General features: G+C 38.8%; 1 long non-coding RNA gene across 1 annotated transcript in view; it reads right to left on the reverse strand.

Moving 5' to 3' along the window:
• Nucleotides 1-20,076, reverse strand: part of LOC126949889 (uncharacterized) — a 58,267-nt gene that overhangs the window by 21,841 nt on the left and 16,350 nt on the right. The window contains exon 2 of the long non-coding RNA XR_007723989.1: nt 19,054-19,166. This is a non-coding gene — a long non-coding RNA (uncharacterized LOC126949889). The remainder of the gene's footprint in view (nt 1-19,053; nt 19,167-20,076) is intronic.

Raw genomic sequence — 20,076 nt, forward strand, 5'->3', positions numbered from 1 at the left:
TTCTTATCCTTTTCTTGAAGGCCTAGATTCAATTGTTACCAAATGGCTTCAATGAGTTACCAAAATAGATGTTACATTTTAAGTAATTTATAAAATTAACCACATACCAAATGTATCAGGGAAGGAAACTTGTCATGGAAAGATATATTCTAAAATAGAGTCTTTTGCATGAAGAAGTTAGCAGATTAGAAAAACAGTATTGAGTGCAGTGTTCTCTATTATTTTTCTAAGATTTTTTTTTTTTTTTTTTTTTTTTTTTTTTTTTTTTTTTTTTTTTTGCCAAACTATACAGCCAAAAATGTGGAAACAATATTGACATGCTTCTCAATATGCTTTTTTCCTTCTGTGGCATATACTTCCCATAACCTACTTCATACCACTGTCTAGGATGCATAAGCCATCCCCACAGAAAATAAAGATCCAGCTCTGCTTTGTACTTCTCAATTTCATAATACAACTGTTTCAGTACACATAAGAGACAAGAGGAACACAAATATTTCATTCTCAGTTTTACCTTGCTTGGAAAGTGGGCAGGAGCAGCAATCATAAATTATAAATAAAATTTTAAATGCAGAAGTTAATTCTGCAAAGGTATATCCAAATATTGTTAAAAGTTATCTTTCTCAAACTAGTGGCTTGCTATAATTCTTTTTTCATATTCAGTTTTCAAATGGCCAAAGCCAGAAATACTTATAGCATGAAGGAAAGACTTGGAGAAGTGCCTTACAGTTTAATTTCCAAGTAATCTTTGTTGGAGTTTGCCTTCTTTACCCCAAAGGAAAGTTTCACTTCAGGGGAAATAAACTATGGTTAGACAATAAACACATAAAAAGTAGATTCTGAATTTCCCTAGCAAAGTGATAATATAAGTAAATGCTTAATATATGTATTTGTTTAATTAAATACTTTTTAAGATTTCACTTTTTCATTGGCTTCATGAAAACACATTGGATGGGAAAGTGGACACAAAACATTCAAGCCTCAGCTTTTTTCCTCTTTCTTCTGAAACATAAAGAAGCTTTTTTCCTCTTCCTTTTCCAAAAGGTAAAACTTCTCCTTCATCCTTAGCACTACTGGAAATACTCCTTTTTCTACTTTATTCATTTCTCACTCTCTTGTTGCATTCTTGCAGGTCCATGTACATACACATCACTACACTCCCCACATGTACAGAGAGAAATTTTAGATTAAGATGTAAACTGTTTCTCTTGCTCTAATCTTGGACTGTTAGTATTTTCAATATTGTTCTCAAAGTTATGTATTTAATTATATCCCAACTTATCCAAGAGGGGTATTTGACATTTCTTACCCTTCTGAGTCCTTTGAGTGCCTGATTTAATTAATCATATCCAATACTTATCCAGGTGCTTTGGGGTTTAAAAACATGAAGAACACAGTGTCCCTGCCCTCCAGGAACTAATAATCCAAGGGAATAAAGTCACATGAATATAAATCTGTCTGAACACACAGACTCTGATAACTGATATAGAGCTACAGATAAAACATTCACTATGAGATTACTAGAAAGACAATAATCATTCCACCGTTTAGTCAGCTAAAACACATAATCATTCTACTTCTATAACCCTAAAGGCATTTGCCAATACTGATTCATCTCAACATTCCACATCTACAGCAGAATATAAATGTTTATATTTATGAGGATGTTTTGGAATTATCAAGATGTTAAATTATTTAATTTTATTCCTTAAAGTTAGAAAACATATAATATGGTTTTCAGGATTTTCATATAATTAGGTTGAGATCACATTGTATTTTAGCTCAATATTTTACCTTTTAGGTGTCCAAAACTGTCATTTAACCAGAATGTCTAATTCTTTCTAGGACGTAGGATAAGCTGAGTGTGACCATGAATTCTCATTCTTTTACTTCATACTTTAATTGTTTTCAACATCTTATCTTTAAATAAGAATTCTCAATGGAATTATATACATTGCTTAATACAACCCTGGTATATGTTAGGCACTCAATTTTCCTATGTTTTATATAATTGTAAGTATCACAAAAAGTATTCATTGCTTGGGCAAAGTTCAGTGCAATTTAGATAATATTTGATGGACATTCAAGACCTGTTACTCCTAAAGTAAAAAACTGAAACAACCTAAATACCCATCAATAGGAGAATAATTGAATAATTTATACCACACACAAAAATATAGTGCTTCCTTTAAAAAAACAGACAAAATATATGAAACAATTATTTTCAAGACATTAGATATCAGGTAATGAAAGACAGTGATCTTGAGCGACGAGTAAGAAATGAGGTGAGCTCTATGACCTCACTACCTAAAGAGCATTTCCAGGTCATGGTTTAGAATTCAGGGACCCAGATGGAGCTCATTAATGCCCCTGATTTAAGACAGAGTTGGGAGCATGGGAGGCTAACACAAGTAGTAGAGTACCACAAAGGGGAGAGAGGAATAGAAAGAGAGCTCTGACGATCTAAGATAATACACCTCACTCAAGTCTTCAGTAGAGTACTCAACAGTACTGACATAATTATCCACATAGATAATCCAATGGACTCTTTTAAAAGCTACTAGAACTAACAGATTAGTTTAGCAGGTTTACAGGATCAATACACAAGATCAGCAGACAAGAATCTAATGTATTTCTATATACTAGCAACAAACAATTAGAATGAAATTTATAATAGAAAAAAATACCATCATACACCATGATCCAGTCAAATTTATTCCAAGCATGCAAGACTGGTTCAACATTCAAAAATCAATTAACATAACCTATCTGGTCAGTTTCAGTGGCTCACGCCTATTATCCCAGCACTTTGGGAGGCCAAGGCCAGAGAATTTCTTGAGCCCAGGAGTTTAAGACCAGCCTGAGCAACACAGTGAGACCTCCAAGAAAACAAAAATTATCTGGGCATGGTGGCATAGGCCTGTGGTCCCAGCTACTCAGGAGGCTAAGGTAGGAGGATCACTTGACCCCAGGATGTCAATGCTGCAGTGAGCCATGATCATGACACTCCCCTTGGGGCTGGATGACTGAGCAAGACCCTATCTCAGGTAATAATAAATCTATCACATCAGCAGGCTGAAAGAGAAAAATCAATGATCATATCAATACATGCAGAAAAAGCATTTGACAAAGTCCAACACCCATTTATGATTAAAAACTCTCTGCAAACTTAGAAGAAACTTTCTCAACTTAATAAAACAAATCTGCAAAAAATCTACAGCTAACATCACACTTAATGGTTAGAATTAAAAGCTTTCCCACTAAGATCAGAAAAAAGCAAGGATGTCCCCTCTCACTACTCCTTGTTGACATTGTACTGGAAGACTTGGCTAATACAAGCCAGCTGCAGAAATTTGCATAAGTAATGAAAAGCCAATGGGGAAAATGTCTCCAGGGCATGTCAAAGATCTTCACAGCAGCCTCTCCCATCACAGGTCCTGAGGCCTAGGAGTAAAAAATGGTTTCATGGGCTGGGCCTAGTGTCCCGCTGCTATTCTGTGCAGCCTCAGGACTTGGTGCCTGGTATCCCAGCAGCTCCAGCCCCGCAGTGGCTAAAAGGGGCCAAGATTGGGCTGTTGTTTCAGAGGGTGTGTGGAAGTGTGGCACTCACTTTCCATTCTCTCTTTCTCTTCCTCCACCATTGTGAAGATGTACATGCTTCCCCCTCACCTTCTGTCATGATTATAAGTTTCCCGAGGCCTCCTAGTCATGCTTCCTATTAAGCCTGCAGAACTGTGAGTTAAATAAACCTCTTTTCTTTATAAATTATCCAGTCTCAGGTAGTTCTTTATAGCAGAATGAGAACGTACTAATACAAGAGCCAAAACAACCTTAAGCAAAATGAACAAAGATGGTGGCATTGCACTCCCTGACTTCAAAACATATTATGAAATGATTGTAACCAAAGAAGCATGGTGCTGGCACAAAAACAGACACACAGACCAATGAAAAAGCATAGAAAACCCAGAAATAAACCCAGCTAGTCAGCTGCCAGTAAAGCTAGAGAAAAGCAGGTAGAAGAAGTTGGAAAGAGCAGACTTGCTGAGTCTTCTGGCCTTCCTCTTTCTCCCATGCTGCATTTATGGTCAACTGATTTTTTTACAAAGATGCCAAGAACACGCAATGGAGAAAGAACAGTCTCTTCAATAAATGGTGTTGGGAAAACTGAATGTCCACATACAGAAAAATGAAATTAGACTCTTACCTTACACAGTATACAAAATTCAAGTCAAAGTGGATTAAATACTTAAATATAAGATTTGAAGCTGTAAAAGTCTTAGAAGAAAACACAGGGGGAAAGGTCCACTGTACTGGTTTGGGTAATGATTTTTTGGATATGATCCCAAAAGCACAGTCAATAAAAGCAAAACAGACAAATGAGATGAAATCAAACTAAAAAGATTATGCAGAGCAATCAAAACAATTAGCAAAGTGAAAAGACAACTCATAGAATGAAAGAAAATATTTGCAAACCATACACCTGATAAGGGGTTACTATCCAAAATATATAAGGAACTCAAACAATTCAATAGCAAGAAAACAAATAACACAATTTAAAAATGAGCAATAGACCTGAAAAGACATTTCTTAAAAGAAGACATACCAATGGCCAATAGGTATATGAAAAAAATGCTCGGAATAACTAATCATTAGGAAAATGCAAATTAAAACCACAAGGAGATATTACCTCATACCTGTTAGAATGATTAACAGAGACTGTTTAACAGAGAATTGATTAACGGAGACTGATTAACAGAGAATTGTTAACAGAGACTGCAGTGTGGGGAAAGAGGGAATGGGGAGTAGTTAGTCAAATGATATAAAAAAAAAAAAAAAAAGAAAGTCAGGAGAAATAGCTTCAGAAAGACAGGAGGAATAGTTTTTGAGATCTATTGCACAGCAGAGTGACCACAGTCAATAATACTATATTATATATTTCAAAATAAGAGTAAATTTCAAATGTCTCACCAAAAAATGATAGGTATTCAAGGTGATGGATATGTTAATTAGTTTAATTTAATCATCACACATTTTTTACATATAAACAAATAAATACATATCCTTTTTTTTTTTTTTTTTTTTTTGAGACAGAATCTCACTCTGTTGCCCAGGCTGGAGTGCAGTGGCATGATCTTGGCTAACTGCAACCTCTGCCTCCCAAGTTCAAGCAATTCTCTTGCCTCAGCCTCCAGAGTAGCTGGGACTACAGGTGTGCACCACCACGCCTGGCTAATTTTTGTATTTTTAGTAGAGACGGGGTTTTACTATGTTGGCCAGGCTGGTCTCAAACTCCTGGGCTCAAGCAATCTGCCTGCCTTGGCCTCCCAAAGTGCTGGGATTACAGGCCTGAACCACTGCACCTGGTCTCTAATATATATTTTAGAGGCCTGAAATCAAGGAAGAACCAAATAAATGGAGTAATATTCTATCTTCTCGGATAGGAGACTCAATATTGTCAAGATGCCAATTCTTCCCAACTTTATAGACTCAATGAAATCCATAAAAATCCCAGCAAGTTAATTCTATGGACATCAACGAACTGAATCTAAAGTTTCTATGGAAAGACAAAAGACCCTAGAGTAGCTAACTCTGTCGATATCAACAAACTGATTCTAAAGTTTCTATGGAAAGACAAAAGACCCCAGAGTAGCTAACACAATATCGAAGGAAAAGAATAGTCAGAGGACTAGCACTAGCTTACTTTAAGACTTACTATAATGCTGCAATAATCAGAGAGTATCATATTGGTGAAATAATATAAAATCAATCAATGGAATGTAATAGAGAGTCAGCAGTAGACTCACATAAATAGAATTAACTGCTCTTTGACAGAGGAACAAAGACAATACAATAAGCAAAGATAATCTTCAACAAATAGTTTTGGAACAACTGAATACACATATGTCCAAAATGAATTTGGACACAGACCCGACACCCTTTGCAAAACTTGACTTAAGATGAATTATAGGTGCAGTGGCTCACACCGGTAATCTCAGCACTTTGGAAGGCCAAAGCCAGAGGATGGCTTGAGGCCAGAAGTTGGATACCAGTCTGCACAACATAGTGGGACCCAATCTCTACAAAAGAAAGGAAAAGGAATTTACCTAGGTGTGGTTGTGCATACTGTAGTCCTAGCTACTTGAGAGGCTGAGGAAGCAGGATTGCTTAAGCCCAGGAGGTCAAGGTTGCCACGAGCTATGATCACACCGCTGCACTCCAACCTCAGCAACAGAGCAAGACCCTGTCCCTTAAAAAAAAAAAAAAAAAAAAAAAAAAAAAAAAAAAAGCCGGGCATGGTGGCTCACACCTGTAATTCCTGCACTTTGAGAGGCTGAGGCAGGCTGATCACTTGAGGTCAGGAGTTTGAGACCAGCCTGGGCAACATGGTGAAACCCTATCTCTACTAAAAATACAAAAATTAGCCGGGTGTGGTGGTGTATGCCTGTAATCCCAGCTACTCGGGAGGTTGAGGCATGAGAATCACTTGAACCTGAGAGGCAGAGGCTGCAGCAAGCCAAGATCATGTCACGGCACTCCAGCCTGGGTGACAGAGAGAGACCCCGTCTCAAAAACACAAAAATTCTAGAAGATAATGTAAAGTGTAATCTAGATGACCCTAGATTTGGCAATGACTTTTTTAGTTATAAAACCAAAGTCATGATCCATGAAAGAAAGAATTAGTAAATTCAACTCTATTAATATTTAAAAGGTATGCTATCTGAAAGTCATCTGTCAAGAGAATGAGAAGACAAATTACAAACTGGGAGAATATATTCATGAAGCACATATCTGATAAAGGACTGTTATCCAAAATATGCAAAGAACCCTTAAAGACAACACCAGTCTCTTTGAGTAGCAAGAATGACCTTTACTCCATTTCCCAAAGTGGCTTCCATATTTTTTGTATATGTTTATAGCAGCACCCCCCTCTATGGTACTAATTTACTGTATTAGTCCATTCTCATGCTGCCAGAATGACATACCTGAGACTGGGTAATTTATAAAGGAAAGAGGTTTAATTGATTCGTAGTTCAGCATGGCCGGGGAGGCCTCAGGAAACTTACAGTCACGGCAGAAGCAGAAGCAAACATGCTCTTCTACATATGGTGGCAGCAAGAATTGCAGAGTGGAGGGAAGGAAAAGGCCCATATAAAACCATCTGATCTAGTGAGCTCTCACTCACTATCATGAGAAAAGCAAGAAGGTAACTGCCCCCATGATTCAATTACCTCCCACTGTGTCCCTCCATGACATGTCGAGATTATGGGAACTACAATTCAAAATGAGATTTGGGTGGGGACACAGCCAAATATCATTTGGGGAAGAGGTATGTGAATAGACCTCTCCGAGTGGCCAAAAACTGTGAAGATATTTGTATCCTATGTGAGTGCTCACCAACAGGTGACCTCAGCAGAAGAGGATTTTAATAATCAAGTGGATAGGATAACTCATTCTGTGGACGCTACTCAGCCTCTTTTGCCAGCGACCCTTGTCATCACCCAATGGGCCCATGAACAAAATGGGATGGAGGTTATGCATGGGCTCAGCAACATGGACTTCCACTAACCAAGGCTCACCTTCCTATAGCCAACACTGAGTGCCCAATTTGCCAGCAGCAGTTACCAACACTGAGCCCTCAATATGGCACCATACCTCGGGGTGGTCAGCCAGCTACTTGGTGGCAGGTTGATTATACTGGACCTTTTCCATCGAAAGCACAACAGTTTGTCCTCACTGGAATACACACTTACTCCAGCTATGGGTTTGCCAAGACTACCATCCATGAATTCATGGAATGACTTATCCACCACCATGGTATTCCACACAGCACTGCCTCTGACCAAGGCACTCGCTTTACAGCTAAAGAACTGTGGCAGTGAGGTTATGGTCATGGAATTCACTGCTCTTACCATGTTCCCCATTATCCTGAAGCAGTTGGACTGACAGAATGCTGGAATGGCCTTTTGAAGTCACAATTACAACACAAACTACGTGACAATACTTTGCAGGGATGGGACAAAATTCTCCAGAAGGCTATGTATGTCCTGAATCAGCATCCAATATATGGTACTGTTTCTCCTATGGCCAGAATTCATGGATTGAAGAATAGAGGGGTGGAAGTGGAAGTGGCACCATTCACCATCACCCCTAATGACCCACTAGCAAAACCTTTGCTTCCTGTTCCTGTGACATTACATTCTACTGGCCCAGGAAACACAACAATGATTCCTTTAAACTGGAAGTTAAGATTGCCATCTGGCCACTTTGGGCTCCTCCTACCACTAAGTCAACAGGCTAAGAAAGGAGTTACAGTGTTGGCTGGGGTGATTGACCCAGACTATCAAGATGAAATCAGTCTATTACTCTACAATGGAGGTAAGGAAGAGTATGCGTGGAATACAAGAGATCCCATAGGGCATCTGTTAGTATTATTATGTCCTGTGATTAAGGTCAATGAGAAACTACAACAACCCAATCCAGGCATAACTACAAATGGTCCAGGCCCTTCAGGAATGAACATTTGGGTTACTCCACCAGGTAAAAAACCACAAACTGCTGAGGTGCTTGCTGAAGGCAAGGGGAATATAGAATGGATAGTCAAAGAAGGTAGTCATCAGTACCAGCTACCACAACATGACAAGTTGCAGAAATGAGGACTGTAATTGTCATGAGTTTTCCTCCTTATTTTGTTAAGAACATGTTTGTGCATGTATACACTTGTATTAAGAAAATGTCTTCACTGTATTTCCTTTCTTTTTCCTTTATCATGTGACATAAGATTTATTGACTTCACTTCAGCATTTAAGTGTTGTTACCTTTATGTAAGAGCATTTAAGTTTATTGCATTTCTGGTTGCATTTCTGGTTGTATTATGTTCAGCATAATTATGACCTTATTGTCTTTACTTGAAGATTATGTATGATTTTAGGGGATGTCTGTGGGTTCAAGTTCAAAAGGGGTGGGCTTGGGATGATTAATATTGAGTGTCATCTTCATTAGATTGAAGGATGCAAAGTATTGTTCCTGGGTGTGTCAGTGAGGGTGTTGACAAAGGAGATTAACATTTGAGTCAGTGGATTGGGAGAGGCAGACCAAACCTTAATTTGGATGGGCACCATCTAATCAGCTGTCAGCACAGCTAACAAAAAGCAAGCAGAAGAAGCTGGAAAGAGCAGACTTGCTGAGTCTTCTGGCCTTCATCTTTCTCCTGTGCTGGATGCTTCCTGCCCTCAAACATCAGACTCCAAGTTCTTCAGCTTTTGGACTCTTGGACTTACACCGGTTGTCTTCCAGGTGTTCTTGGGCCTTTGGCCACAGACTGAAGGCTGTACTGTCAGCCTCCCTACTTTTGAGGTTTTGGAACTGGGGCTGGCTTCCTTGCTCCTCAGCTTGCAGACGGCCAATTGTGGGACTTCACCTTGTGATTGTGTGAATCAGTACTTCTTAATAAACTCCCTTTCATATATACCTCTATCCTATTAGTTCTGTCCCTCTAGAGAACCATGACTAAAACATAAGTGATCAGGGAATTGTAAATTAAAACAACAATGAGATACCACTACCCATCTATTATAATGGTGAAAATCCAAAATACTGACAACAGCAAATGCTGGCAAAACGTGGAGCAACAGGAACTCTCATTTATTTCTTGTGAGAATGCAAAATATTATAGCCACTTTGGAAGACAGTTTAGATGTTTCTTACGAAACTAAACATACCCATACATCAAATTCAGCAACTGCACTCCTTGCTATTTACCTGAATGAGGAGGGAGGGAGGGAGGGAAGGAAAGGAAGGAAGGATAAAGAAAGAATAGGAAAAGAAAAAAGGGAAAGGCTACACAAGAAAATGTTTAGGGTAGTAGATGTGTTCATTATCTTGATTGTAGTGATGATTTCACAGGTGCATACATGTGTCAGATGTACCTAGGTATGTGTAATTTGTTGTATGTCAATTTTATCCCAATCAAGCTATAAAAAAAATAAATACTAAAGCCTAATAAAAAAACAAAAAATCATCCTATCATACTGACGCTCTGAGCCCTGCACTTTATATTGGTAGCAGTTTCTACCAACTTGTTCAAGCCTCCAATCTGGAAAGCAGTATGTGAGGTGCTGCCACTTAATCCTCTCAACTGACCACTGGCTGCCTCTCCCCCTTACAAGATTCCCCTGACACTCCCTTATGCCACCACTAGATTTTATTTTTATTTTATTTTTAATTTTTGTGGGTACATAGGAGGTGTATATATTCATAGGGTACATGAGATGTTAAATAATGTATATAGATGAAAATTTGTTCATAAAAAAATGGTGAATATCATTAGTTATTAGGGAAATGCAAAATCGAACCACAGTGATATACCACTACACATCAATTAGAATGGCTAAAATTTTTAAAGACTAAGCATAAAAATTGTTGGCAAGAACATGAAGGAACTAAACTCTCATATACTGCTATGGGAATGTAAAATGGTACAACCACTTTGAAAAACAGTATGGCAGTTTCTTAAAATATTAAGCCTATACATACCATATAATGATACTCTGAATCTGGAATCAAATTTATCAGTTTGTTCTTTTAGGGATTGTGCCTTTTATGTATATAAGAAAGCTTTGCCTAAGCCAAAATCACAGAGGCGTTCTCTTTATATCTTCTATAAATTTTATAGGTTTAGGTTTTATGTTTAGTTTGTGATGCATTTGAGTCAATATTTTTACTATAGCATAAGATATGGATCTGAGTTTTTTAAAATATTTTTATTTTTCCAAATAGATATTAAATTGTTCCAGCACCATTTATTGAAAAAGACTATCCTTTCTTTACTGAATTGCCTTTGCACCTTTGCCAAAAATCAGTTTTTCATATATGTTTGGATTTATTTCAGCATCCATCATCTTGAATCACAATTACTTTCTTATGTGTCAGAATTTGTTGGGAATAACATATGTCCTGCCTTGTTCATGTTTATCTTCTCAGGTCTAGCATTATGCTTGTTTGAGGAATAAATCTCTAAATCAGGGAACAAACTATTATAATCTGTATAGAATGTTTCCTTCTAAGGTGCTTACAATTCTTGCTCAGTGTTTACAATTCTTGAAAATTGCCTTTTGTTTTTTCCCTTTGGCCCTGTGTAATACAAACTGTGCCAAAAATAAATTCAAAAGCTAAAAAATAAACTAAATCATAATTTCAGGGGTTATATTTACAACTCAGGCTCCAGACTGGGCACTGTGGCTCACACCTGTAATCCCAGCACTTTAGGAGGCCAAGACAGGCAGATCACTTGAGGTTAGGAATTCCAGACCAGCCTGGCCAACATGGTGAATCCCCATCTCTACTGAAAATACAAAAATTAGCCGGGCATGGTGGCGCACGCCTATAGTCTCAGCTGCTCAGGAAGCTGAGGTGGAAGAATCGCGGAACCCAGGAGGCGGATGTTGCAGCGGCCTGAGATCCAGCCTGGCTAACAGAGCAAGACTTCATCACATTAATTAATTAATTAATTAAAATACAACTCAGACTCCAGAAGATTTTTTTTGTAAGTCCCTCAGCTTAGAATTTAAAAACAAAATTTGACTTTTGACTGTTGATACCATAGTGTTCAAAACGTAACATGCTTGGAAAAGTCATGTTTGACATTGGGTTTCCAGGCGTTTTTCCTCCCTGTGTAAATGGCCTTAAGTTGGTACCGTTTTACCTTGATGAAAACAAAGAGCAGGCAATTTTTCAGTCAGAAAACTGCTGAGAGATATTATTAAACTGTGTGAGATGAAGAACACAGAACTGACAGACTGCACAGCAGTTGGTAAGTTTGAAAAAAAAAAAAAGATGTGAGGTAGAATATCCAAAGAGACCTGGGGAAGAGCTCTTAGCTCATAAATGGGGAGGAGTGATTTGCCTTGTAATCTCCAAGTGCATTTGCCATGTTAGTGCTGTCACTGTTCAATTCAGTCCAATAAACACTTCGCCAAGAGCCAGACCTATACTTCATAAATAGACAAAGAAAATTTCCATAGCAGCAGCCATAAGGGTAATAAGGAGAGACCATCTTCTGAAAGGATTGTTTTATGTTTCTTTAGTATAATAACATCCTCTGTAATTTTCAAAGTGTTGTTTTTACAGGCTTAATTTCAAATATTCTTCACTCTAAAGTCATAAGGAGGATGGGGGAGGTATAAGTTCTATAGGGACTTGAAGAAGTTCAGGATCACACTGTAATTTGGGGACTGAACTGGAACTGGAAACAGATCTGATTAAACCTGTAACATTTCCGCTATCTTCCTCTTAATTCGTGCAGACCTTCAAGAAACTTAAGGATGTCATCTTCTGGGGAGAAAAAAAATTCCCTTTTCTAAGTCTTCAGCCTTCTGCCATAGCTCCATTTCTCTCCTTTTCCACCCAGCGTCCTAAAGGAATTCCTTGTGATACAAGCTTTCCTGCCTTCAGACCTCATCCTCAGCACTCTAAAAAAATGCTCTCTTGAAAGTCATCGGGGCCGGGCGCGGTGGCTCAAGCCTGTAATCCCAGCACTTTGGGAGGCCGGGACAGGCGGATCACGAGGTCAGGAGATCGAGACCATCCTGGCTAACACGGTGAAACCCCGTCTCTACTAAAAAACACAAAAAACTAGCCGGGCTAGGTGGCGGGCGCCTGTAGTCCCAGCTACTCGGGAGGCTGAGGCAGGAGAATGGCGTAAACCCGGGAGGCGGAGCTTGCAGTGAGCTGAGATCCGGCCACTGCACTCCAGCCTGGGTGACAGAGCAAGACTCCATCTCAAAAAAAAAAAAAAAGTCATCGGTAATTGCAAAATTCAGTTACCTTTCTCACACTTCATTGTCCTGCCATCCTTCAGTGGTTGGCCCTGTTAACTCTAAGTTCACTAAAAAAAAAAAAAAAAAAAAAAAAAAAAAAAAACTCCAAACGTCCTAGATTATCAGCAGATAAAGTCTAAGGAAAATTGAATTATTCAGGGCTTTCTAGATTTTGAATAACAATAGCAAATTATTTTTAAAGAAGCTTTATAACATTCTTGTCTTCTAGGCAAGTGCTAGAAGAGTTCATGTATTTTGTCTCATTTTACTTTCACAATAATCCTGTGAAGCAGACATTGCCATCTCTAGTTTACATCTGAGAAATGTTAGGTTCAGAGAAATTGAAAAACTTGATCCACAAAGTTGCTAAGTGGTCCTGATCATAGGCCTCTTTCTTCCCAATCACAGCCCTCCTCCCATCCATTAACCTGCTAGGAAACAAGATGCTTTGTATAAATTAATTTTGCAGATAAATTTTCGAACAAAACAAAAATTTTATACCAGGGGTTTTTGTTTGTATTTTTGTTTGTTTGTTTGTTTGTTTGTTGAGACGGAGTCTCGCTCTGTCACCCATCCTGGAGTGCAGTGGCTCAACCTCAGTTCACTGCAAGCTCCGCCTCCCGGGTTCACGTCATTCTCCTGCCTCAGCCTCCAGAGTAGCTAGGACTACAGGCACCCGCCACCACGCCCGGTTAATTTTTTGTATTTTATTAGTAGAGACAGGGTTTCACAGTGTTAGCCCGGATGGTCTCGATTTCCTGACCTCGTGATTTGCCCACTTTGGCCTCCCAAAGTGCTGGGATTACAGGTGTGAGCCACCACGCCCGGCCACCAAGGGGTTTTTAAATTATTGTTTTCCGCCATCATTCCAAAAATTTATTCTTAAAGAATAGATACATAATTTAACATCTTCTTAATGGCACAGTCACACTATGAACATCTATTGGTACAGTCTGTGCAACATCCTTGTGTTCTTGCTTCCTCATTCAGCATTAGATTCTTGGTAAATGCTGCTAAATTTTTTATTTTTACAATTATTTCATACTACTTCTGTTCTATAAGAGTATTTCAAAAACAATTAACTAGAACATAAAATAGCCAAAGTGTTAACAGCTACTTGAAAAATATAAGCCAAACCATTTTTGCATAAGAACATCAAGAATATTGTGTTTGCCTTTGGTTAGGGGCTGCTTTGACACATATTTTTTATTGTGGGAAGGGATTTTTTGGGTTTTTGTTTGGTAGGGGATGGGGGTTGCCCTGTTTGGTGTTCTTTCAGGCATTAATGGGAATTCTCATAAAAAAGGACCCTATAGGCAAATACATTTGGAAAGTGCTGCATGTCATTTCTTAGCCTTCGATATTCACAAGACATTTTGGCATGTGTTTTTAATGCCCCAGTATTTTATACTTATTCTATACCTAAATAGATGATAGATGCAGGAGTAGATGTAGATATAGGTATTAGGATTTCTCTCTTAGTCTTTTTGGGAATAGAAGTCAGCATGTATCTTATAGTCAGTAAATGCTAGCTATTAATTTATATTAAATCATCATTGAATAACAAATATTATGCAACCCATTTTTTAAAAAAAAAGAAACCAAGATAAAAATATTAATAGCCATCAAATTTTACCAGCTCACAGCATTTTCACCATCTCTTTCAATATTCACCATTAGTATAATGATGCCATGATTACTATTACTACAGGTATAAGTGACCTGAATAACTATAATAATATTAGTATGTGTAGTAACAGCAAATGAATTTGAGTATTAGTTTTCTCATAGGACAACCATAAAAATCTGATCTGCATGAAGTTCATGATTTTTTAAAGAATAAAAATTTGGGGCCGGGCATGGTGGCTCACACCTGAAATCCCAGCACTGTGGGAGGCTGAGGCAGGTGAATCACCTGAGGTCAGGAGTTCGAGACCAGCCTGGCCAACATGGTTAAACCCTGTCTCTACTAAAAATACAAAAATTAGATGGAGGTAGTGGCAGGCACCTATATTCCCAGCTACTTGAGAGGCTGAGGCAGGAGAATCACTTGAACCCAGGAGGCAGAGGTTGCAGTGAGCCAGGATTGCACTACTGCACTCCAGCCTGGGTGACAGAACAAGACTCTATCTCAAATAAATAAATAAATAAATAAATAAATAAATAAATAAATAAAGTTTTGGTTAGGCGCAGTGGCTCATGTCTGTAATCCCAACACTTTGGGAGGCCAAGGTGGGAGGATCACTAGAGCCTAGGAGTTTGAGACCAGCCTGCATAATATAGGGAGATCTGTCTCTAGAAAAAAAAAAAAAAAAGATTGGCCGGGCATAGTGGCACATGCCTGTAGTCGCAGCTACCCAGGAGGCTGAGGTGGGAGAACTGCTTGAGCACGGGAGGGAAAGGGTGTAGTGAGCTGTGATTGTGCCACTGCACTCCAGCCTGGGTGACATAGCAAGATCCTGTCTCAAAAAAAAAAAAAAAAAAATTGGCAAGATGGAAACAGGGAGATAAGATAGAAAAGAAGTGTATTTATCCAAGAAAGATTTTGCTGCATGTCACAAAGACCAACTATATGTGGTTAGAGAGCTGGGGCTTTGAGCCATCTGATATCACAGGAGAAGGAAGCTGGAGCCAATGATCCAATCAATCATCCCTATGTAATGAAAGCCCAATTAAAACTCTGACAACAAAGAAGCTTCAGTGAGCTTCCCTGGTTGGTGATACTTTTGAGTGTTGTCACAAAATGATGTACTGGACAGAAGTAGTGATGTCTAGGTCTCCACTGAGAGAGGATGACTAGAAGCCTCACATTTCAGCTCCTCCCAGACCTCATCCTATGCATCTCTCCTTTTGGTTGGTTCTGATTTGTATCCTTTTGCTATAATAAAATTGTAGCTATAAGTACAGGCGTACACTGTTTTATTGTGAGTTGCTTTATTTTGCTACACAGATATTCTGTTTTTACAAAGTGGAGGTTTGTGGCAACCCTGCACTAAATAAATCTATAGTTGCCATTTTTCCAACAGCATGTACTCACATCATGTTTCTCTGTCACATTTTGGTAGTTTTTGCAATATTTCAAACTTTTTCATCATTATTATATCAGTTATGGTGGTGTGTGTTCAGTAACCTTTGATATTATTATTGTAATTGTTTGGGGACACCACAAACCATGCCAGTATAAGACAGCGAACTTAACTGATAAATGTTGTGTGTGTTCTGACTGCTCCACCAACCAGCCATTCCCTCATCTCTCCTCCTCTTCTTGAGCCTCCCTATTCCCTGAGACATGACAATACTGAAATTAGGCCAATTAATAATCCATTGTACAATGGCCCATAAGTGTTCAAATGAAAGAAAAATCATCATCTCTCACTTTAAATCAAAAGCTAGAAATGATTAAGCTTAGTGAGCAGGCAGGTTGAAAGCCAAAACAGCCTGAAAGCAAGGTCTCTTTCACTAAATACCCAAGTTGTGAATGCAAAGGAAAAGTCCTTGAAGGAAATTGAAAGTGCTACTCCAGTGAACTCACAAATGATAAGAAAGCAAAAAAGCCTTATTGTGGATAGGGAGAAAGTTTGAGTGATCTGAATAGAAGATCAAACCAGCCACAACATTCCCATAAGCCAAATCCTGGTCCACAGTAAGGCCCCAACTTTCCTCAATTCTGTGAAGGCTGATAGAGGTGAGGAAGCTGCAAAAGAAAAGTTGGAAGCTAGCAGAGGTTGGTTCATGCTATTTAAGGAAAGAAGCCATCTCCTTAACATAAAAGTGTAAGGTGAACCTGCAAGTGCTGATGTAGAAATGCAGCAAATTATCCAGATCTAGTTAAGATCACTGATGAAGGTGGCTACACTAAACAATAGATTTTTACATGGACAAAATAGCCTTCTATTGGAAGAAGATGCCATCTAGCACTTTCATGACTAGAGAGGGGAAGTCAATGCCCACCTACAAAGCTTCAAAGGACAAGCTGACTCTCTTATGAAAGGCTAAGGAAGCTATTGACTTTACATTGAAGCCAGTGTTCACTTATCATTCCAAAAATCCTGGGACTTTTAAGAATTATGCTAAATCCACTCTACTTTGGAACAACAAAACCTGGATGACTGCAGATGTGGTAGAAATAGCAAGAGAACCAGAATTAGAAGGGGAGCCTAAAGATGTGACTGAATTGCTCTAGTCTCGTGATAAAACATGGATGGGTGAGGAGTTGCTTTTTATGGATGAGCAGAGAAAGTAGTTTCTTGAGAATCGACTCCTGGCAAAAATACTGTAAACATTGTTGAAATGACAACAAATGATTTAGAATATACAGTTCTGAAAGAATTTCTGCTCTAGGTGAAATGCTATCAAATAGCATCACATGCCACAGAAAAATCTTTTGTGAGAGGAAGAGTCCATTGATGCAATAAACTTCATTGTTGTCTTATTTTAAGAAATTGTCACAGTCACCTCAGCCTTCAGCAACCACCACCCTGATCAGTCAGCAGCCATCAACATCAAGGCAAAACCCACCACCACGAAAAAGATTATAACTCGCTAAAGGCTCAGATAATTTTTAGCATGTTTTAATAATAAAATATTTTTTTAAATTAAGGTATGTACATTTTTAAACATAATGCTATTATACACTTAATAGACTATGATACAGTGTAAACATAATTTTTATATGCAACAGGAAACCAAAAAAATGTGTGTGACTCACTTTATTGCAGTGAGCTGGAACCAAACCTGAAATATCTCCAAGTTATGATGGCATAGCACCTTCCTAAGTTCTGTGAGTTATTCTAACAAATAATTGAGGCTGATTGGGTGGTAGAAACCCCCAATTTCTAGGCAGCTCATCAGAATCCAGGGTGCCCTGAGGACCCCAAGCCTGTGCCTGGTGTTTGAAATGAGAGGACTCTTATAGAGCACTATGCCCTTAACCTGTGAAGTCTCCCTAACCCTGAATAGTTTATGAGGGAAGTCATTGCAGCCACATAATGACCTAATGAGATTGGGATTATTTATTATCTCTAGTTTACAGATGAGGAACTGAGGCACTGAGGGTCACCCAGCTGCCAACTGGGTAAAGCCAGATTCCAATCCTGGCAGGTCTGGCTCCGGAGTCCACAGTTTTATCCTCTCTATGATGCTCTACCATGCAGGGGGTTGGGGAGAAAGCAAGTGTAGAACTCTTCAATATCACTTTTTTTTTTTTTTTTTTTTTTTTTTTTTTTTGAGATGGAGTCTCACTCTGTCGCCCAGGCTAGAGTGCAGTGGCACGATCTTGGCTCACTGCAACCTCTGCCTCCCGGGTTCAAGCGATTCTCCTGCCTCAGCCTCCCGAGTAGCTGGGGCTACAGACATGTGCCACCGTGCCCAGCTAATTTTTCTATTTTTAGTAGAGATGGGTTTCACCCTGTTGGCCAGGATGGTCTTGATCTCTTCACTTTGTGATCTGCCCGCCTCGGCCTCCCAAAGTGCTAGGAATATAGGCGTGAGCCAACATGCCCGGCCAACATTATTTTTCAGCCCTCAATGTTTCTCGCCTACGTCTACTTGGAAAGCAATATTTTTAGCAATTAAATTTTATTGCATCTCTACACATCATTCAACCCAAATTTTGCATTTATATTTGATCTGTTTATGTATTATTTAAATTACATCATTTCAGGTGCAACTGGTGTAAAAAGCTTTGGGGGAAATGCCATGCTTTCTGTAAGCAGACAAATTTAAAAGAGGAAAGCAAATGGGTCACAGCTTGCTAGAGACTAGTCTCCTAATCAAAAGTGTGCAGTATACGCACACGTTGGATTTATGTGCAGTAAGATTTATGGTGGGAATAAAAAGCATCAGTGAAACAGGAGAAGCTAGGTTAAGAGAGGTCCTAATATGTAAGAGAAAAAGTCTGCAATGACCACGATCTTCTATTGATCCCTTCCACTAGCTCAATTCTATGACCCTGGTCTCACTTACAATGGTATTTGTTCCTTTGGTCCTTCTTTATTATCCCACTCAATAAAGCCCCTTCTCAGATTCACATTCACCCAACATTGATTGAGAGCCTGTGTTTATTTATTTATGCACCATTCCATCATCAAGCACCACAATTTGACCAATATTATGCCAGGTGCTTTCACATATATCACTTTCATCAGACCCATTTGATAAATGAGGCGGGAGGTTAAGGAGCTTACTGAATTCATGTCCTCTCATTTCCCATCTACTGTACCTCTCTAGAAACACTCACCTCCTGACACACTGTGGATCTCAACCATTCCAGTGATGTTGTCACTAGCTCTCTGCAATCTTCAGGCCTCTTCTCTTTCACCTTACTAGCCTTGTCCAATCCGGTGAAATGTCCTAGGTTCAAAAGTGCAGAAATGTATGAAATCACTGGTCACCTGGACAAGCCTACAGCTGGTCTTTAGCTATGGAGCATTGCTGGGGAAAGGTTCAATGTACCCAGCTAACCTGAATGATTCCAAAATTCTCCAATTAAAAGAAATTATTTCCTCTGTTGAATTATCATAAAGTTTTATAATTGTCTTTTAGCACTTTTTTGTATTTTTGCACATATATTATCTCCCCTTCTAGACAAGTCTCCTTAAAGCTACTGTCTTATGCATTCTCACTCAACAAATATTTAACTCATATAGTTCCTTATATATTACTATCAGTCTACTACTAATAATAACAATAATGACATAAATACAGGGCTCTACAATTTTTCTTACAAATTTACAAGCATTATCACATTTACATCTTAAGCTAGTCTCATTACAAATACTCCTTGAGTGAGTTTGGTGGATTGTATTAGTGTTTAATGTATTTGCTGCCTTCCCTAGAGAATTATCTTTCCCCACCCTAGTGATAGTGGGCTTGCCTGGGTGCTTGCAGGGCCGCTGTATAAGTGAGGATTGTACATCCCTGCATTTTGAAACCAGGATTGGCCAAGTGACCTGCTTTGGCCAATGAAATAGGGGCTCAAGTAACACACTTCCAAGCAAAATCTTTAAAAGCAAGCTCATGGATTCCCACAGCTTTCCTTTCCTTCTGCCCTAAGACAGGCAATATCCTAAACAGAGTTTGTTCCATCAGTCTATATCATGGAGTAAAGTGACATTGACCTGAACCCATGCAGACCTGTGAATGACATGTGGCTAAGCAAAAAGCAAACCTTGGTCTTCTTAAACCGTAAGATTTGAGAATTGCTTGTTACTGCAGCATTACTTAGTTTACTCAAATAGACATCAGAGATATTAATATTTTG

The sequence above is a fragment of the Macaca thibetana genome, chromosome 1 (assembly GCF_024542745.1).
Source record: "Macaca thibetana thibetana isolate TM-01 chromosome 1, ASM2454274v1, whole genome shotgun sequence".
NCBI classification, from domain to species: Eukaryota; Metazoa; Chordata; class Mammalia; order Primates; family Cercopithecidae; genus Macaca; species Macaca thibetana.